The sequence below is a fragment of the Aquarana catesbeiana genome, linkage group LG06, assembly GCF_042186555.1.
Source record: "Aquarana catesbeiana isolate 2022-GZ linkage group LG06, ASM4218655v1, whole genome shotgun sequence".
NCBI lineage: Eukaryota > Metazoa > Chordata > Amphibia > Anura > Ranidae > Aquarana > Aquarana catesbeiana.
Genome location: NC_133329.1, coordinates 96,340,764 through 96,363,578, shown reverse-complemented (window position 1 = coordinate 96,363,578; position 22,815 = coordinate 96,340,764).

Below are 22,815 nucleotides of genomic sequence, written 5' to 3'. Positions count from 1 at the left end.
GTTAAAAACACTTGTATATGGTTTCTCTGACTGCTCTACTCTTTGTATAAATCATCCTTACTGTTCTTTCTTACCCCAGACCCTTTGTGTCCAGGGGAAGCAGATTTTGATAGCAAGCTGACTATTGCTATCGAATCTGGTTCCTCCTCCCAGTATAGCTTCCACAGCATTTCAAGGGTTAAAAACACTTGTATATGGTTTCTCTGACTGCTCTACTCTTTGTATAAATCATCCTTACTGTTCTTTCTTACCCCAGACCCTTTGTGTCCAGGGGAAGCGGATTTTGATAGAAAGCTGACTATTACTATCAGATCTGGTTCCCCCTCCCAATATAGCTTCTGCAGCATTTCAAGGGTTAAAAACACTTGTATATGGTTTCTCTGACTGCTCTACTCTTTGTATAAATCATCCTCACTCTTCCTTCTTACTCCAGACCCTTTCTGTCCAGGGGAAGCGGATTTTGATAGCAAGCTGACTATTGCTATCGATCTGGTTCCCCCTCCCAATATAGCTTCCGCAGCATTTCAAGGGTTAAAAACACTTGTATATGGTTTCTCTGACTGCTCTACTCTTTGTATAAATCATCCTTACTCTTCTTTCTTACCCCAGACCCTTTCTGTCCAGGGGAAGCGGATTTTGATAGCAAGCTGACTATTGCTATCGAATCTGGTTCCCCCTCTCAATATAGCTTCTGCAGCATTTTAAGGGTTAAAAACAATTGTATATCGTTTCTCTGACTGCTCTACTCTTTGTATAAATCATCCTTACTGTTCTTTCTTACCCCAGACCCTTTGTGTCCAGGGGAAGCGGATTTTGATAGCAAGCTGACTATTGCTATCGAATCTGGTTCCCCCACTCAATATAGCTTCCGCAGCATTTCAAGGGTTAAAAACACTTGTATATGGTTTCTCTGACTGCTCTAATCTTTGTAAAAATCATCCTCACTCTTCTTTCTTACTCCAGACCCTTTGTGTCCAGGGGAAGCGGATTTTGATAGCAAGTTGACTATTACTATCGAATCTGGTTCCCCCTCCCAATATAGCTTCCGCAGCATTTCAAGGGTTAAAACACTTGTATATGGTTTCTCTGACTGCTCTACTCTTTGTATAAATCATCCTTACTGTTCTTTCTTACCCCAGACCCTTTGTGTCCAGGGGAAGCGGATTTTGATAGCAAGCTGACTATTGCTATCGAATCTGGTTCCCCCTCTCAATATAGCTTCCGCAGCATTTCAAGGGTTAAAAACACTTGTATATGATTTCTCTGACTGCTCTACTCTTTGTATAAATCATCCTCACTCTTCCTTCTTACTCCAGACCCTTTGTGTCCAGGGGAAGCGGATTTTGATAGCAAGCTGACTATTGCTATCGAATCTGGTTCCCCCTCCCAATATAGCTTCCACAGCATTTCAAGGGTTAAAAACATTTGTATATGGTTTCTCTGACTGCTCTACTCTTTGTTTAAATTATCCTTACTGTTCTTTCTTACCCGAGACCCTTTGTGTCCAGGGGAAGCAGATTTTGATAGCAAGCTGACTATTGCTATCGAATCTGGTTCCCCCTCCCAATATAGCTTCCGCAACATTTCAAGGGTTAAAAAAACACTTGTATATGGTTTCTCTGACTGCTCTACTCTTTGTAAAAATCATCCTCACTCTTCTTTCTTACTCCAGACCCTTTCTGTCCAGGGGAAGCGGATTTTGATAGCAAGCTGACTATTACTATCGAATCTGGTTCCCCCTCCCAATATAGCTTCCGCAGCATTTCAAGGGTTAAAACACTTGTATATGGTTTCTCTGACTGCTCTACTCTTTGTATAAATCATCCTTACTGTTCTTTCTTACCCCAGACCCTTTGTGTCCAGGGGAAGCGGATTTTGATAGCAAGCTGACTATTGCTATCGAATCTGGTTCCCCCTCTCAATATAGCTTCCGCAGCATTTCAAGGGTTAAAAACACTTGTATATGATTTCTCTGACTGCTCTACTCTTTGTATAAATCATCCTCACTCTTCCTTCTTACTCCAGACCCTTTGTGTCCAGGGGAAGCGGATTTTGATAGCAAGCTGACTATTACTATCGAATCTGGTTTCCCCTCCCAATATAGCTTCCGCAGCATTTCAAGGGTTAAAAACACTTGTATATGATTTCTCTGACTGCTCTACTCTTTGTATAAATCATCCTCACTCTTCCTTCTTACTCCAGACCCTTTGTGTCCAGGGGAAGCGGATTTTGATAGCAAGCTGACTATTGCTATCGAATCTGGTTCCCCCTCTCAATATAGCTTCCGCAGCATTTCAAGGGTTAAAAACACTTGTATATGGTTTCTCTGACTGCTCTACTCTTTGTAAAAATCATCCTCACTCTTCTTTCTTACTCCAGACCATTTCTGTCCAGGGGAAGCGGATTTTGATAGCAAGCTGACTATTACTATCGAATCTGGTTCCCCCTCCCAATATAGCTTCCGCAGCATTTCAAGGGTTAAAAAAACACTTGTATATGGTTTCTCTGACTGCTCTACTCTTTGTAAAAATCATCCTCACTCTTCTTTCTTACTCCAGACCCTTTCTGTCCAGGGGAAGCGGATTTTGATAGCAAGCTGACTATTGCTATCGAATCTGGTTCCCCCTCCCAATATAGCTTCCACAGCATTTCAAGGGTTAAAAACACTTGTATATGGTTTCTCTGACTGCTCTACTCTTTGTATAAATCATCCTTACTCTTCTTTCTTACCCCAGACCCTTTGTGTCCAGGGGAAGCGGATTTTGATAGCAAGCTGACTATTGCTATCGAATCTGGTTCCCCTTCCCAATATAGCTTCCGCAGCATTTCAAGGGTTAAAAAAACACTTGTATATGGTTTCTCTGACTGCTCTACTCTTTGTATAAATCATCCTTACTCTTCTTTCTTACTCCAGACCCTTTCTGTCCAGGGGAAGCGGATTTTGATAGCAAGCTGACTATTACTATCGAATCTGGTTCCCCCTCCCAATATAGCTTCCGCAGCATTTCAAGGGTTAAAAAACACTTGTATATGGTTTCTCTGACTGCTCTACTCTTTGTAAAAATCATCCTTACTCTTCTTTCTTACTCCAGACCCTTTGTGTCCAGGGGAAGCGGATTTTGATAGCAAGCTGACTATTGCTATTGAATCTGGTTCCCCCTCCCAATATAGCTTCCGCAGCATTTCAACGGTTAAAAACACTTGTATATGGTTTCTCTGACTGCTCTACTCTTTGTATAAATCATCCTCACTCTTCCTTCTTACTCCAGACCCTTTGTGTCCAGGGGAAGCGGATTTTGATAGCAAGCTGACTATTGCTATCGAATCTGGTTCCCCCTCCCAATATAGCTTCCGCAGCATTTCAAGGGTTAAAAAAACACTTGTATATGGTTTCTCTGACTGCTCTACTCTTTGTATAAATCATCCTCACTCTTCCTTCTTACTCCAGACCCTTTGTGTCCAGGGGAAGCGGATTTTGATAGCAAGCTGACTATTGCTATCGAATCTGGTTCCCCCTCCCAATATAGCTTCCGCAGCATTTCAAGGGTTAAAAAAACACTTGTATATGGTTTCTCTGACTGCTCTACTCTTTGTAAAAATCATCCTCACTCTTCTTTCTTACTCCAGACCCTTTCTGTCCAGGGGAAGCGGATTTTGATAGCAAGCTGACTATTACTATCGAATCTGGTTCCCCCTCCCAATATAGCTTCCGCAGCATTTCAAGGGTTAAAAACACTTGTATATGATTTCTCTGACTGCTCTACTCTTTGTATAAATCATCCTCACTCTTCCTTCTTACTCCAGACCCTTTGTGTCCAGGGGAAGCGGATTTAGATGGGAAACCGTTCTCGGCACAACACCGGTGTTGTGCCGAGAATGGTTTCCCATCAAAATCTGTTTCCCCTGGCTCTCGGCTGAGATCAGAACTCCGCCTCTCCAGCCCTCGGCACTGCTGCTTCTCCTACTTTACTCCGAATGCTAATCATCCTTCTACCGCTCCGCCCCGTGCGTGTCCCCGGTTTTCTGGGGAAACCTATTTCGGTATAGACACAGGAAGTTCTCCCTGCGGTGCCTATTATTATGTCATCATTATCAGTCCGACAATATCACCTGGAAGAATGAGGACTCTCCAAATATTATTATTACTCCTCCCACATATATTATCTTACCGCCGCCTATTATTTTTTATTATTTATTATTTCCTGTTAACCCTTCAATTATCTTATATTATGTATACTTATCCTTCCTATTATTTTATAATATTTATTGTTAACCCCCCTATTACATTATTTATTATTACTCCTCCAATTTTCTCCCTTCCATCAGTGTTCCCTGTGGAGTTTTACCTTACATCAGGGTTCTCTGTGGAGTTCTCCCTTACATCAGTGTTCTCTGCGGAGTTCTCCCTTACATCAGTGTTGAGGAGCGAGAGCAAGGCAGAATCTTAAATTTAAATTCCCTCTTCAAAAAATGCATCTGACGACCTGCGCATGCCCAGTCGATACGTCACACCAGCTGATCGGGATATCAGCTGGAGTGACATGACATACTGCGCATGCGCAGTGTGTAGTATGGATTTTTTAATGGGAGGCATTATTCAACAGAACACCAGCCTAGGCTTGTGTGCTTGGCCTGGGCTGGTCCGTCTTTACCGCAGGGCAAATGGGGCAGCTGCTTAGTGCCCTTTCACTGTTTAGGACCCAAAGCAGAGCTGCCCCTTAAGCCCATGTGCTCTCCGCAAATTGGCACTGAAAATCCCACACTCTGTCTGTCACAGACAGACATCAGCCGGCATCAGCTCAGCAGCACGCACACACAGTGCAGAAAGCTCTGACGCTCTGGCCCTGCCCCTTGCTATGCTGCCTACAAGCGTGTGTACGTGATTGGACTCGGAGGAGCGCGGAGGCCTCGGAAGAAGGAGTCAGACCGCGGCGCGGATTCGGAGCTATGCTGGCCAAGAGGAAAATGTAGGTATTTTTTCTCCTCCCTTGGCTCCCACGCTGCACCCCATGTGTAGAACTGGAACAGACTAAAACATTTTAAAATGTAATGGGCACACTGGTAGCGTTTGATGGGCACACTGGCAGCGTTTGGCACAGTGGCTGCAATTTATGGTACATTGGCAGCGTTTAATGGGCACAGTGGCAGCGTTTGATGGCACAGTGGCAGCGTTTGAGGGCACAGTCAGTGGCAGCGTTTGATGGCACAGTGGCAGCGTTTGAGGGCACAGTCAGTGGCAGTGTTTGAGGGCACAGTGGCTGCAACTGTTTTTTTTTTCAAAACATTTTTGCGCCCCCCCAAAAAATTTTGAGCACCAGCCGTCGAGTGAGGCTGTGGCTGTATTTTTTATTACAGAGCACACAGCATTACAACACATAGATAGCATTAGTGTATTTAACTGCTTGATGGGCTTATTTTGGGCCTGGCTGGTTCATATGTATGTGATTTGGCGGCCCACATTTGCACAGGCACAGCAGCCTTTTCATTTGAATGGGCTGCCATGCCTGTGTTTCATGCACAAAAAAAATGTGTATGCATCATGTAATAGGCTGTGCACACCTCTGCCCATCAAGCAGTGAAATACAGCACTGTCTGTCCATTCTGCTTTTGCACCATGTGACTTGCCTGCAGTTCCTGCACCGGCCAACTTGCTGCGTTTTTAAATGTTTAGGCCACACTTTTAGAAACACAGTGCGTTTGTGTGTGCAGGAACTGCAGGTAAGTCGCATTGGTGTAAAAGCAGAATGGATTTCAAGGCCACTGCATTTTTAACCACTTCAGCCCCGGAAGGTTTTACCCCCTTCCTGACCAGAGCACTTTTTACAATTCGGCACTGCGTCGCTTTAACTGCTAATTGCGCGGTCATGCAATGCTGTACCCAAACGAAATTTGCGTCCTTTTCTTCCCACAAATAGAGCTTTCTTTTGATAGTATTTGATCACCTCTGCCGTTTTTATTTTTTGCGCTATACACGGAAAAAGACCGAAAATTTTGAAAAAAAATGATATTTTCTACTTTTTGTTCTAAAAAAAATCCAATAAACTCAATTTTAGTCATACATTTAGGCCAAAATGTATTCGGCCACATGTCTTTGGTAAAAAAAATGTCAATAAGTGTATATTTATTGGTTTGCGCAAAAGTTATAGCGTCTACAAACTAGGGTACATTTTCTGGAATTTACACAGCCTTTAATTTATGACTGCCTATGTCGTTTCTTGAGGTGCTAAAATGGCAGGGCAGTACAAAACCCCCACAAATGACCCCATTTTGGAAAGTAGACACCCCAAGGAATTTGCTGAGAGGCATGTTGAGCCCATTGAATATTCATTTTTTTTGTCCCAAGTGATTGAACAATGACAAAAAAAAAAAAAAAAAAAAAAATTACAAAAAGTTGTCACTAAATGATATATTGCTCACACAGGCCATGGGCATATGTGGAATTGCACCCCAAAATACATTTAGCTGCTTCTCCTGAGTATGGGGATACCACATGTGTGGGACTTTTTGGGAGCCTAGCCGCGTACGGGGCCCCGAAAACCAATCACTGCCTTCAGGATTTCTAAGGGCGTACATTTTTGATTTTACTCCTCACTACCTATCACAGTTTTGAAGGCCATAAAATGCCCAGATGACATAAAACCCCCCCAAATGACCCCATTTTGGAAAGTAGACACCCCAAGCTATTTGCTTTGAGGCATGTTGAGTCCATGGAATGTTTTATATTTTGACACAAGTTGCGGGAAAGTGACAAATTTTTTTTTTTTTTTTGCACAAAGTTGTCACTAAATGATATATTGCTCACACAGGCCATGGGCATATGTGGAATTGCACCCCAAAATACATTTAGCTGCTTCTCCTGAGTATGGGGATACCACATGTGTGGGACTTTTTGGGAGCCTAGCCGCGTACGGGACCCCGAAAACCAATCACTGCCTTCAGGATTTCTAAGGGCGTACATTTTTGATTTTACTCCTCACTGCCTATCACAGTTTCGGAGGCCATGGAATGCCCAGGTGGCACAAACCCCCCCCAAATGACCCCATTTTGGAAAGTAGACACCCCAAGCTATTTGCTGAGAGGCATGGTGAGTATTTTGCAGCTCTCATTTGTTTTTGAAAATAAAGAAAGACGAGAAAAAAAATTTTTTTTTTTTCTTTTTTCAATTTTCAAAACTTTGTGACAAAAAGTGAGGTCTGCAAAATACTCACTATACCTCTCATCAAATAGCTTGGGGTGTCTACTTTCCAAAATGGGGTCATTTGGGGGTTTTTTTTGCCACCTGGGCATTCCATGGCCTCCGAAACTGTGATAGGCAGTGAAGAGTGAAATCAAAAATTTACGGCCTTAGAAAGCCTGAAGGCGGTGCTTGGTTTTCGGGGTCCCGTACGCGGCTAGGCTCCCAAAAAGTCTCACACATGTGGTATCCCCGTACTCAGGAGAAGCAGCAGAATGTATTTTGGGGTGTAATTTCACATATTCCCATGGCATGTTTGAGCAATATATCATTTAGTGACAACTTTGCGCAAAAAAAAATAAAAAATTGTCTCTTTCCCGCAACTTGTGTCACAATATAAATTATTCCATGGACTCAACATGACTCTCAGCAAATAGCTTGGGGTGTCTACTTTCCAAAATGGGGTCATTTGGGGGGGTTTTGAACTGTCCTGGCATTTTATGCACAACATTTAGAAGCTTATGTCACACATCACCCACACTTCTAACCACTTGAAGACAAAGCCCTTTCTGACACTTATTGTTTACATAAAAAAATAATTTTTTTTTGCAAGAAAATTACTTTGAACCCCCAAACATTATATATTTTTTTTAAAGCAAATGCCCTACAGATTAAAATGGTGGGTGTTTCATTTTTTTTTTTCACACAGTATTTGTGCAGCGATTTTTCAAACGCATTTTTTGGGGAAAAAACACACTTTTTTACATTTTAATGCACTAAAACACACTATATTGCCCAAATGTTTGATGAAATAAAAAAGATGATCTTAGGCCGAGTACATGGATACCAAACATGACATGCTTTAAAATTGCGCACAAACGTGCAGTGGCGACGAACTAAATACATTTTTAAAAGCCTTTAAAAGCCTTTACAGGTTACCACTTTAGATTTACAGAGGAGGTCTACTGCTAAACTTACTGCCCTCGATCTGACCTTCGCGGCGATACCTCACATGCATGGTGCAATTGCTGTTTACATTTGACGCCAGACCGACGCTTGCGTTCGCCTTAGCGCGAGAGCAGGGGGGACAGGGGTGCTTTTTTTTTTTTTTTTTTTTTTTTTTCTTTATTATTATTATTTTTTTATCTTATTTTTAAACTGTTCCTTTCATTTTTTTTTTTTTTAATCATTTTTATTGTTATCTCAGGGAATGTAAATATCCCCTATCATAGCAATAGGTAGTGACAGGTACTCTTTTTTGCAAAAATTGGGGTCTATTAGACCCTAGATTTCTCCTCTGCCCTCAAAGCATCTGACCACACCAAGATCGGTGTGATAAAATGCTTTCCCAATTTCCCAATGGCGCTGTTTACATCCGGCGAAATCTAAGTCATAAAATGCTCGTAGCTTCCGGTTTCTTAGGCCATAGAGATGTTTGGAGCCACTCTGGTCTCTGATCAGCTCTATGGTCAGCTGGCTGAATCACCGGCTGCATTTTCAGGTTCCCTGTTGAGACAGGAGAGCCAGAGAAAAACACGGAAGACGTGGGGGGGAGGGGCATTCCCTCCCACTGCTTGTAAAAGCAGTCTAGAGGCTAATTAGCCGCTAGGATTGCTTTTACATGAAAGCCGACCGCTGGCTGAAAAGAATGATACCAAGATGATACCTAAACCTGCAGGCATCATTCTGGTATAACCACTCAAAGTCGTGAATGGCGTACCTGAAGACAAAAAAATGGTTAACAATAAAGCACAGTAAACGGTAAGGTATAAAAAATTGCATACCTGAAAAGCAAACATGATAAAACATAATAACAATAAAACATTGCAGAATGGAATACAGTAAAAAAGAGCAGAACAATAGAGAGAGAATAGAGAGAGAGAGAACAATAAAACGACAACTATTTTTTTTTATTTTATATTTTTGTATGTGTTTTTTTTTTTTTTTTTTTTTACACTTTTTTTTGTAACTAACTTTTATAACTGTAACCGGTTCCAGGTTCGGGTCTCTCAAAATGCGATGGCATCTTGGGAGACCCTGTGAAAGTGTGCCTAGTCTGTGCAATGCTGTACCCTGCGCTAATACTCAACTAGTGAATGGTAGCGTTCAAAACATTCACCAATGCAAAGACCAGGATTGTCAGGACAGGAGGGACAATAATAGCGGGTGTCACGCCTATATCCGCGCTTGCTGCAGACACAACATCTTTTTTGGGGGGTGTTGGGTAGGGGTACTCGGGAGGACATAAAGAAAATGCCTCTCATGCAGCCGACTGCATTTGGTTGGGGATGTGAATGGGGGAAGTACGGGCGCTGCAGAAGCGGTGGGTTCCCAATTAGGATTGGCGAATGCAGCAGGAAGGGCACTATGGGCACGACGGGCCTGTGTTTGTCTTCTTCTTGGTGGCAGCGGGACACTATTTGTGCTTGCCACCTCACCAGCTTGAACTGCACTTATGGGACTCGCCACGTCACCAAGTGTTACTGCAGTGCTGGTTTGACTACGACCGGGGTGTACTAGGCCGCTGGTGCTTGCCAGTTCACCAAAACGCTACCAAAAAAACTGTTAGCGATCGCAAGGATCAGGCCTGACTCTGCGAACGCTGCAGTTATGCGTTTAGTGTTTTGTAAGTGTCAGTGATCGATCGATACTGCACTTGGGTGGGCTGGGCTGGGCCGGGCGGAGGGGCAAAACGCAGGTGCTAGCAGGTATCTGGGCTGATCCCGCTAACACTGCGTTTGTGGGAACCCTAAACTGCTGGGGACGCTAGTATAGATCTGATCGGATCAGATATTGATCCGATCAGATACTATACCACTAAGGGAGGCGTATGCTGCGTGCGTGGGTGTTAGCGGTACTGGCGCTAACCTGACACTGCTTGGGGCTGGTGCTTGCCAGTTCACCAAAACGCTACCAAAAAAACTGTTAGCGATCGCAGGGATCAGGCCTGACTATGCGAACGCTGCAGTTATGCGTTTAGTGTTTTGTAAGTGACAGTGATCGATCGATACTGCACTTGGGTGGGCCGGGCAGAGGGGCAAAACGCAGGTGCTAGCGGGTATCTGGGCTGATCCCGCTAACACTGCGTTTTTGGGAACCCTAAACTGCTGGGGACGCTAGTATAGATCTGATCGGATCAGATATTGATCCGTTCAGATACTATACCACTAAGGGAGGCGTATGCTGCGTGCGTGGGTGTTAGCGGTACTGGCGCTAATCTGACGCTGCCTGGGGCGACGCATATCACCGCCGGGCGATCAGGGGGCTAAACTTTTATTCGGTAATAAACGGCGGGTGCCCTGACACTATAAAAAATAAACGAACTAACCAGCGTCACTCGTAACAGTTATACGGTGATCAGTGGTGAAAGGGTTAACTAGGGGGCAATCAAGGGGTTAAAACATTTATTAGATAGTATATGGGGGTCCCTGTCGCTATAAAACGCTGACGGCGAACCTAAATATTTACCTCACTAACTAGCGTCACCAGCGACACTAATACAGCGATCAGAAAAATGATCGCTTAGTGACACTGGTGACAGGGGGTGATCAAGGGGTTAAAACTTTATTAGGGGGGGTTAGGGGGGTATCCTAGACCTAAAGGGGGGGTAACACTCACTGCCCTAACACTGTAACTGTCACAAACTGACACTATGCAGTAATCAGAAAAAAAAAAAAAAAATACTGCTAATGTCAGTTTGTGACAGGGGGGGGGGTGATTGGGGGGGGGATCGGGGGGCGATCGGGGGGGGATCGGGGGTGTAAGGTATGCCTGGCATGTTCTACTGTGTGTGTTTGTGTTGTGTGCACTTACATGTCTTCTCTCCTCGGCGCTGGACGGAAACTGCCAGACCGAGGAGAGATGACATCACATCCTCTGCCTGTGTGAAACTACACACAGGCAGAGGAGGATTCCCATTGGCTGGGAGCGATCGCGAGGGGGGGGCCACGATCGGATGGTCTCCCCCTCGCCTCCCGACGCTCCCAGTCAGATGCCGACCGCCGCTGGCACCGGGGGGGGGGTCCGATCGGACCCCCCGCCCGCGGGAGGCAGATCACGTATATATACGTGATTCTGCCTGCCCGTGCCATTCTGCCGACGTATATCTACGTTAGGCGGTCGGCAAGTGGTTAAAATGCTGCATGCACCTTTTTTTCTGCACGAAACAAAGGAATGGCAGCCCATTCAAATGAATGGGTTGCTGTGCCTGCGCAAATGTGGGTCGCCAAAACACCTACATGTGATTGTGTGATGTGACAATGGCTGCAATGTAATTGGGGTGCTGTGATGTGTAAAGGGGCACTATATAATGTTAAAATGTCTGCAATTTAATGGGGCCCTGTGATGTGAAAAGGCTGTAATGTAATGGAGTGCTGTGACATGAAAGGGAACTGAGGACACCGTGGTACTGTTGTGAAGGGGGTCTGCAAATTTTTTTTTTTTTATATAGTTCTATGTGTGTGTCTGGTTTTTGAGATGCTGTGTTGAAGAACAAAATTACATTGGGGGGCCCAAAAAATGTTTGTCTAGGGCCCAAACCATTTTAAAAACGGCCCTGGGCCTGGACTGAGGGAGGCTCTGACTGACAGTGCTCATCTCCTTGCTCCACCTTTGCACCTCTCCAGTGTCCAGACATGTCTTGACTTGTCCAGCTTCCAGGACAGGAAACAGTAGCATTGATAGCAGAGCAGAAGGGAGTGGTCCGCCCACTGACCAATCCATTGCATTTACATTGGCTCCGCACCCTTCCAGTGGTTGCCTTTGGTTATATATTGACTTGTCCAGACAGAGCCAGCCACAGCTTCCAGGAGAGTAGACAGCAGAATTGGGAGCAGTCTGTTTCATTTTCATTGGCTCTGCCCCTTGACAGTGCTTTCAGCCCTTGTTTGCTGCTTTGTGAAGGAGCTGGGTGCTGTTAGCTGCCACTGACCTGCCTGTGCCACGTGAAGTGTTCCAGAATTCCACTCCAGGTCACCAGGTGAGTGCCTCAGTCTGTGTGTGTGTCTGTCTGTGTGTGTGTCTGTCTGTGTGTGTGTCTGTCTGTGTGTGTGTCTGTCTGTGTGTGTGTGTTTGTCTGCGTGTCTGTGTGTGTGTCTGTCTGTGTGTGTGTGTTTGTCTGCGTGTCTGTGTGTGTGTCTGTCTGTGTGTCTGTCTGTGTGTGTGTCTGTCTGTGTGTGTGTGTTTGTCTGCGTGTCTGTGTGTGTGTCTGTCTGTGTGTCTGTCTGTGTGTGTGTCTGTCTGTGTGTGTGTGTTTGTCTGCGTGTCTGTGTGTGTGTCTGTCTGTGTGTCTGTCTGTGTGTGTGTTTGTCTGCATGTCTGTGTGTCTGGCTGTATGTCTGTGTGTCTGTCTGTGTGTCTGTCTGTGTGTCTGTCTGTCTGTCTGTGTGTGTATCTGTCTGTCTGTGTGTCTGTCTGTGTATCTGTCTGTCTGTGTATCTATCTGTCTGTCTGTCTGTGTGTGGCTGTGTGACTGTCTGGCTGTATGTTCAGGTCTGGATCTGAACTTCAACCAAGGACCAAGTTCAGGGCTGTCAGAACAGTTTGAGTTCAATACTTATTTCTGTCCTGGAGTCCCACTTTTATAAACTCATATTGTCACCTGTGATGCTTCCACCCTTGCATACCTCTCAACTCTAGACCTAAAATAGGTGTAATTTTGATCTCTAACTAAACTCTATACTGCCATTCTAAATATAAGCACAGTGGTCCTGATGGACTTTTTTTTAGCTCTTGATGTCCTAACATTAAAACATAACTGAATGTATAATGGAGTCACTCTTTAGCTCCAAAGTTGAAAATATTATATTTTAAATTATTTTAAAATATTATTATTATTATTATTATTATTATATATTATAATTTAATATTACAATATAATAATTATTGACTATGCATTCTACTATATATTGTGTCCTTTGTTGGTCCTTTAATGTAAATCTTAGTGTTTTTTTTTTTTTTATAGATATTTTTCTAGAATATGGATCCAAGAATGTACCAAGAAATTCTAAATTACAAACTAAACAAGTGTTGTCCTTCGGGTATTACCAAATCTGCGAAATATACAATTCATAGAAGAGCTATACAGTTTGAAATCAAAGGTAATTCAATTAATATTGTTAATATAATTATTTTATGATTTTTGTAAAAAAAACATGTTTATTTGTATCCATTGTAATTTTTTTTTTCACATTTTTTATAATAGAAGGTGTGCTTTATCGCACTGTCACAAACAAAGATGGCATTGTGAAATACACCAAAGTAGTGACCAGTGTGAAGGAGGCTGATGACATTTTTAGAGACATTCATTGCAGTCCGCATGGGGCACACTGCGGTATGATTAAAACGAGAGAAGCCATTTGCCTGCGTTATTATTGGCCTGGAATGACTGTTGATATTGATAAATGGGTAACCATTTTTTATTTGATAAGGCTATTTTGTTTGTTTGCATTATGAATATATATATATATATATATATATATATATATATATATATATATATATATATATATATATATATATATTAAATGATTTTTTTGTGGTGGAGGATTTATCAGCACTTATTGTTTTTCTTCAGGTGTTAGAATGTCAGGAGTGCCAAAAAGAAGGTACTGAAATAAAAGCAAAGCCAGAACACCAGCCAATTAATGTAAGTTTATACACACACACACACACACACACACACTGTGTGAAGTGTAATCTGAAGATGCCGTTACACAGAGCGGCACTCCTACAGGAGATCAAAATACAGTCAGGAGGTTAACTGGGGCAACTGCATCTCATGGTTTTTCGGAGAGTGGAGTCACCAAGGCCTTCCTTCAGATTCTCCAACATGCTGTTCTGTGCATGCACAGAATTGAGCAGATTAGACAAATCTGACACAATATCATTGCCATGGGGGTATAAATAGCAGGGTATCCAGACAGGGTGTTGACACATAGCCCCTCACCCTTCAATTATTCCCTATATGCTAGGATGAGCTCAGGTTCTCCAGAAGGCTAATGGCAGGGCACCAAGTATGCTGGGTATAAGTGCATGGTGTAGGCGGTTGTTTGGGTCCCCTTCTGTTTGGGGGGCCCGTGGACCCCCATGGTGATATCTCCCAACCAGCTGTATTCTGCGTGTGTGAAAAACAGACGGTTGGAGAATATAAAGCAACACCGACGCCCTTAATTTAAGATGGCCTTTGGCAGTGAAAATACTATTGGGCGACCATCTTGTTTATGGGCGCTAGATGCTTTATGCATCAAGAACATCCACGCATGCCCAGTATTTTATGTGCCCATAAACAAGATGGCTGCTGGTAGTACTATCACTCCCGGCAGCCATCTTGTTTTATCGTCCTGGCAAACATTTTACGTACTGGGGCTTTTTGCTCCTGTTGGCAAAATGCCATGGTACGCCACTAATGCACACACATAGGATTTAGTTTCTTTAAATTAAATAAAATAGGCATACTTTACTTTACTTACCTATAAACCAGTATGCAGATCCCAGCACACACAGCCAAAACAAATACATGTTAGTTCTTGGGCCTGCATTTTGGCTTGTACCAATAAACAAACATTTTGACAGTCGTAACAGCCTTTCAAGGGTTCAAATGCCTTCTCTTTGCTTTCCTTGACTGCTACACACACAGCCACAATATCCCCACTGTTCCATCTCTCTGCTGACCATGGCATTTCAAGAGTTAAGATCAATTGCATATGGTTTACCTGACTGCTCTACTCTTTGCATAGACCCCTTGAAATGCTGTGGAAGTCATACTGAGGGGGAGGGGGTCGGGGGGCTAAATAACATAATCCTTTTAGTCCGTGATTCTAAAACAGAGGTGCTTAACCCATGTTGCCTTCTGGACCCTTAACCACATTAGCCCCTGAAGATTTTACCCCCTTCCTGACCAGAGCACTTTTTGCGATTCGGCACTGCATCACTTTAACTGACAATTGCGCGGTCGTACGACGTGGCTTCCAAACAAAATTGACGGTCCCCCCCCCCCCCACAAATAGAGCTTTCTTTTGGTGGTATTTGATCACCTCTGCGGTTTTTATTTTTTCCGCTATAAACAAAAGCGTCAATTTAGTAAGAAAACTATATTTTACTTTTTGCTATAATAAATATCCACAATTTTAAAAAACACATTTTTTCATCAGTTTAGGCCAATATATGTTATTCTACACATTTTATTATTTTTAAAGTGAACAATAAGCATATATTGATTGGTTTGCACAAAAGTTATAGCGTACACAAACTTTGGGATACATTATTGGCATTTTTATTTATTTTTTTAGTATGAATGCCAGTGATCTGCAATTTTTTGCGGTCCTGGGACGGACAGATTGGACACTTTTAGACATATTTTTGGGACCATTGACATTTATGCAGCGATCAGTGCTCTAAATATGCACCGATTACTGTGTAAATGTCACTGGTAGGGAAGGTGTTAACACTAGGTGGCAATCAAGGGGTTAAAAGTGTGTTTCCCTCAGTGTGTTCGAACTGTATGGAGATAGGACTGACTGGGGGAGGAGACATATCGTTGTTCCTACTTACTACTGATTACACACACAAATTTGCATGCTGGCTCTTGTGCACGCGATCTTGCGTGGCCAGCGGCGATTGCGCCTGCCGGCCATGCACAGCAGGCGCGGTTTCTAAAAGGGAAAGCTGTACCCATATGGGGTTTCCCTCAGGAGAGCCATTGTGCTGCAATATTTATTCCTGAGCCAGGTGGGAGCCGCTTCTAACTGTCCGAAAATAATTTATATTTATGATTCTTTATAGATGGCACTGTTAAAGTATATGGGAATTTTTTTAAATATATAATTTGTAAACAGATTTGGAAAATCTAAATAAAATTTAATTAAATTGAGGCCTTGATTTTCATTTTAATGGGATGCATGAATTAAGATGATTCGTCTGTAATTCACATCTTATTTTATTTGAGCTTGAGATACATTGGTATTTTGAAAAATAGCACTATAAAACTGTCAGTTACGTACTCCATAGAACCCCAATTTATGCTTTGTGAGAAAACTTTGCTAAGCCTTAAAGCGGAGTTCCACTTGCTTTTCAGCTTATTAAAAGTCAGCAGCTACAAAAATAGTAGCTACTGACTTTTTAGAAACAGACACTCGCCTGTCCCACGGTTCAGCGATGCGACCGCCCGAAGCCTCGCTTCTCTTCCCCTTCTCTCCGTAGCACCGCCATAGCAACTGTGGACACAGCCGTGAGAGCTTGCGGCTTCATGGCCTGCGCGCACTGCGCATGCGCCAGTCACGATGCGCTTTCCTAGTGGCCAGACATTCTTCGGGGACCTGTGACGTGTCCCACAGTATTGCAAGAGTAGTTGCCTAGGCGGCCAGAAGACGGAAAGAGGAAATGGGACCAGGTACCCACTCCCCCCACCCTAAAAAAATTCCATGCCCAAATGTGGCATGTAAGGGGGCGAGGAGGCCTTCAAGTGAAAGTTCCACTATTGGGTGGAACTCCGCTTGAAGGTCAGTAAAAAGAGTTTAAAAAACAGTAATAAAAAAAAAAAAAAAAAATGTTTTCTTGAGTGTATTACGCTGCTTGTAAATGGAAGTCAGAAAAGTCACAAATTTTATTTTTGCTTTATTTTTTCTTATTTAGTGAAACCATTATTATAAATTGTATTTCTTATAGAATGTTCCTTAGGAGGAAAGGTGTAAATGTGTCCAGAATGGAAGTTAAAACATTAAGTCACCCGAATCAAAAAGATGCAGTGTCCTGCGGAGTATTTGTTTGCAAGGTAAAAAGACAAATGTAAACACAATTACACTTTAGAAAATCTTTATCTTTTGTAACACTTTGTCTATTGAACACTTTATGTATTACAAAGATCAGCATGTACTTTAAACCACAAAATTAAAATTGTTTCTAACTTAAGTTTGCAGAATATGTTTTGGCAGAGGAGAAAATAAATTTTGATAATAGCACGGAACAGATAAATAATTACCGCATGGAAATAGCGGAAACAGTTTTAAAAGAGTCAGGTATTCCAGTTGAAAACAGTTCAAAGCAGTTCAAAACAGTTGAAAGTTAGTAACTAGGTTAAGGGAAACGTTATAATTCCTGAAACTTATTTACTGTTCTAATTCGTTCATTGTTACTCCTGCATAAAAGAATAATTTCACATTCAACAACAATTATTTATTAAGCTTATGTGACCTAATAAAGCTGTGTGTGGCAAAAATAGTTTAGTATAATAACACAACGTACCACTGACATAAAAAATTGTATCAGTAGTGAAAAATGTTTTTTTTCAATATTTATTTGATCTTCTGACTACAACTAAAAATATGAACATGGATGATTTAAACCAAATCATCTTTCAATTATAGGGATTATTTTAATATTTAATATCATGTTTAATAACAAAGTGTTTAAAAAAGTATCAGTTATCTATAAAGTGAAAGTCTATACAAAAAAAAAATTGTTGTTGAATTTGGAAATTCTTAAAGTTAAAGAGAAAGTAAACTCTCCCCCAATGAAGTTGTGTTATAAATAAACCAGTATGGCAATGTATTAAACACATTACACATTAAAAACAATCACCGACCATTTGTTTCTTAGGCTATGTTTCCACTTTTGCGTCCCAAAAGTCGCGCGATTTTCCCACAATTTTTTTGCCGCGACTTGAAGCAATGCCTGTGTATTCTTGAGGTCTATGGACCTCAAGTCGCATCAAAGTGGGACAAAAGTAGTGCAGGGACTACTTTGAAGTCGATGCGTCTTGAAGTCGCACAGATATGAATGGTACTCATTGGAAATCATGGGGTACGACTTGTCATGCGACTTTTCAGTCCCAGTCCAGTCCCGCATGAAAGTCGCACTAGTGGAAACCTATCCTTACTGTTTGGCAACAGTTTTCAAAATCATCCTCCTTATGGGGGTAAGTAAGCGCCATTTTAACTATTGACTTCTGAGTCCATCTTGCAATTTACTTCCACCCTTTCTGCTAGTCCAATCTTTATTCTCATGCATGCGGATTGGGTTCGGAGCAAGCCTCGTTATACTTCTGGGATCACCATGGTAACTGTGTCCAATGACTCATCCCTACTGCAGTTAGCCGCGATGTCCCCATGTTTACACCCCCTCCGTTATGTGCAAGGTCACATGGGGCGTATCAGGAGACTAATACCGCAGGATCTCAGAGCTGTGCCACACAGCTGATATGACAGACGCAGCACACATCTTTATGGACTGACAGCACAAAGAGCATGCCATGAACCAGTTTAAAGATGCGCATGCGCTTGTGACATTAGCAAATACAACAGTACAGATTACAAGAAAAAGGAAGCAAGTAAGATGACATTGGCATACAGCGATGTTAACTGTTTGTAGTGATAATTGATATGGACATAACTTATGGTGTAGTTTACTTCATCTTTAACCACTTTAGTCGCGGAAGGTTTTACACCCTTAATGACCGTGCCATTTTTTGCAATACAGCACTGCGTTATTTTAATTGACAATTGGGCGGATGTTCGACGCTGTACCAAAATACATTTTAGATCCTTTTTTTGCCATAAATAGAGCTTTATTTTGGTGGTATTTGATCACCTCTGCAGTTTTTATTTTTTGTGCTATAAATAAAAAATGATCCATAATTTAAAAAAACAAACATTTTTTTTTCTTTTATATTTCTGCTATAAAACTTTCCGAATTTAAAAAAAAAAAAAAAATTCTAATCAATTTAGGCCAATATATCTGCTACATATTTTATTTAAAAATTAAAAAACAAAATAAGCGTATATTGATTTTGAGCAAAAGTTATTTTGCCTAAAAAATAGTTGATATATTTATGGCATTTATTTTATTTTTTTACTTGTAATGGCGGCGATTAGCAATTTTTAGCGGGACTGCCAGACACTAGATCACCGTGTCCATGCCTGACAGCATGGCGGTCTGCTTGTTTACATCGGCAGACCACTGTCCTGTCTCTTTGGAGAGCGATCGTGGGTGCAGACATCATGGCCGCATGGCCTGCTGATTGGCTTCCCCTGTGACCAATCAGCGTGCGATCATGGCTCCGGCGGCGCATGTGTGTCCCTCAGTGGCTATTGAACAAAATCACGTACAGGTATGTGATTTTGCGCAATAGAGCCACCTTGCTGCTGTATATGGACAGCAGGCGGTCTTTAAGTTTTTAAGTCTTTTACATTAAAATAAATGTAAATGTTATAAAAATTGCTTTTTTATATTTTTAAACAGAAAATCTGGACAGTTTGTGCAGAATCTGCACACTGGAAAGTTCCCATGAAGAAAACAAAACAGATGAACAATGGGTAATCTTTAGAATTACAAGATATAGATATATATATCTATATAGATATATATATCTATAGATAAAGAGATAGATGGAGAGATAGATATCTAAGTAACTCATTACAAAAGGTTATAGCGACACTGTACCTAACATAAACAGTAATGTGCACTGTAACAAGTAGGGTGGCAGAAGTCCACTAGCACTGTCAAAGTGGTTACAAAAGTTTTGAAACTTACCATGTTCTGTTGACCTTGCCCAATGGTTCTTTTCTATAATAAAAGGGCAACTTTATACTCTATATTTTTGTAACAGCAAATACAATTTTGGACATTATTGATTATGTGTCAGCTCTCTACCAGAAATTGCCATTTAAACTTATCTTATGAGCTTGTAAAATGATGTAGCATTAGTCACTTCTGCTATATCATTAAATCTCAAATGAATGTCAGCAGATAAATATTTTAAAGGAAAAATCCAGCCTGACCTTTTTTAGGCTGGGCTTCTCCTAAGGGTCACAGGAGTGCAATCAGTTTTGCACTTCTGTGACCATCAGTCCAGGCAGCGCATCATCACGACTTGGAAAGTCTGGATCCGCCAGCTGCCTGAACTGATGGAAGTCTCAGCGAGCCGCTGAGATGGCAGCTCCCTGTCCTTCCACAGGTCCCAGCTCCAGTGAGTGAGGAGGAGCAGAGCAGGGAGCTGCTGATTGACAGTCAGAAGCTCGGGGAGGGAAGAGAACAGAGCCATCGGCAGTGTTCGGTGGCTCGGTTCTCAGTGAAAAGGCGGCGAGGGACAGATGCAGCATCGGACCCATGCTGCATCCACCTAGGTAAGTATGAAACAAAAAATGTTTTCAATAAAGTAAACATACTTCTCTTTTAACTAGGTTTTATTTGCATGTCTTAAAGGGGTTTTAAACCCTCGTGTTTTTTGCCATAATTTTTTTAACCTTAATGCATAGGATGCATTAAGGTGAAAAACACCTGCCAGGGACCGGCCCACCAGCCATCAGTTTTAGTTACCTGAGCCCCTTCATTCCCTCGGCGGAGACGTGCTCTCCCTCTCTGCACAGGGTTCCGGCTGTTGATTGGATAGATTGTTAGCAGCGCAGCCATTGGCTACCGCTGCTGTCAAACAAATCCAATGACGCAGGCACTGGGGGGCGGGGCCGAGTCCGGCATTCATGTCTATGGAGGCAAATGCTGGACTCGGGAGCATGCCCGCACGGTAACCCCCTTGGGAGAGCGCTTCTCCTAGGGTAAAATCTGATGTGAGGAGGAGCCATGAGCGCCGCCGGGGGACCCCAGAAGAAGTGGATCGGGACCACTATGTGCAAAACAAGCTGCACAGTGTAGGTAAGTATGATATGTTTGTAAACCTTCGTGTTTTATTTTTTTTAAATAACAATAACTTTAAAGTGCTTGTAAACTCTGAAAAAAATAAAATAAAAAAGACAAAGACATAATCAGCTTGTATACATTGCATACTAGCTCATTTTGAAATACTTACCTTAGATCAAAGATGTTGCAGCTTTTACCGTACACTGCTGTGAGTGGCAAAATGTCTCCCGGGTTTGTAGGCTCCAGCGCTGTGACTGGCCGGAGCCGACATCTTTTTTTCGATTGTGAATAAAACTTTTTTGATATTTGTAAGAAGAAATATTACAATTTACCCATGCATCTCACCCACTAGGACTTAAAGTGGTTGTAAAGCCTAAAAAAAAAAAGACTGAAAGACAAAAACATAATGAACTAGCATGTATTGCATACTAGCTCATTATAAAATACTTAACTTAGAACGAAGCTGTTGCAGCGTTCCCCGTACACCGCTGTATCCAGGGACATATCTCCAGAATGTTACTTCTGGGTTCGCGGGCTCTGGCGCTGTGATTGGCCAGAGCCGCGATGACGACCGGACCGTTTCTTCAGTGCTCATGTACTGATGACCTTGACACACGCAGATACAGTGAATGTCTCCTAAACTGTGCAAGTTTAGGAGATATTCACAGTACCTACAGGTAAGCCTTATTCTATGCTTACCTGTAGTCAAATGTGGTGTAACAGGATTGCTAACCACTTTAAAAATGGAAATTTGATGAATAAAACAAATCAATTTATGCATTAAGTATTTTACATCAAGAATGTATTAAAGAAATATAGGGCTATATTACATTTAATTGTTAAGCTTTACCAATGTTAGTTTAACCAATGGTTAAATCAAAAGCTCCATTAAAATAGAAAAACAAACATTAAATATATTTTTTGTTTTTCAGGTTGCATGCGACGTCTGTACTTTGTGGTTTCACCTACTTTGCATCGAGAGCTCACAAAGGCCAAAAAATCCTGAAACTTCTACATTCATGTGTTATCGTTGCCAGAAAAAAAATTAGTTTCTGTCAGTTGTGAAAAATATAAGATTTTTTGTAAATAGTTCAAATATATACTGTGTCATTTTAAAGTTATTTTTATTGTTCGAACGTTCGCTACTTCAGTTACCTTAAAGGTATTACTTTGACATGTTTGTTAATTTCTTCTTACTTGATTAAAAATGTTATTTCAAATTGTCCAGTTGAAATTGTTTTTATTGATGCAGAAACATATGCTACCTTTTGTATCCATATGTTTGGTGAAAAAAAATAGAGGGGATAAAAGGCTAAAAGAAGTAGTGGCCGGTGCTCAAAAATTTTTGGGGGGGCGCAAACAAACTGATAAATACTGGAAACAACCCCCACCCCATCAATTGCTGCCATTGTGCCCATCAGACGCAGCCACTGTGCTCATCAATTGCCATGACTGTGCTGTCCTCTATGATTGGACGCCTGATAGGCATCCAATCACAGCGCCTGTCGTTTCAGCCAATCAGGTGACGGGCAACAGATCAGAGCACCTGATTGGCGGAGTGGCGGTTTAGTGTTAGAGAAGCAAATACATATTAGCTTTCCTAACACATGTTTTTTGATGCCTATTAGAGCCTATGACTCTACTCAGGTGCTTCAAAACCACCCCCCCCACTGTAATTCAGGCGCCCTGCACCCGAAAAGGGGCCGGGAGCCTGAATAGGGGGTCGCAGTGGTGGCCATAGATAGATTCAAGCATTGCATCAATCTATCTATTGGTGCTAGAGAGGGGGTGGCAGGAGAGAGGGGGCGGCGCCCGTGCACCCTTATGGACGCACCGCCACTGGCAAAAAATCACTAGTGCGTGTGGGCTGCTAGTGGATAGCATTCATATGAGGACATGAAAAGCTTGGAAAAATTATGACATCAAGAGTTTTACCATCGTACTTCCAGGCCAGAAAGAGACCATTGATTAAAAAAACAGGGAAACACACTCATCCTGTCCATATTACCACA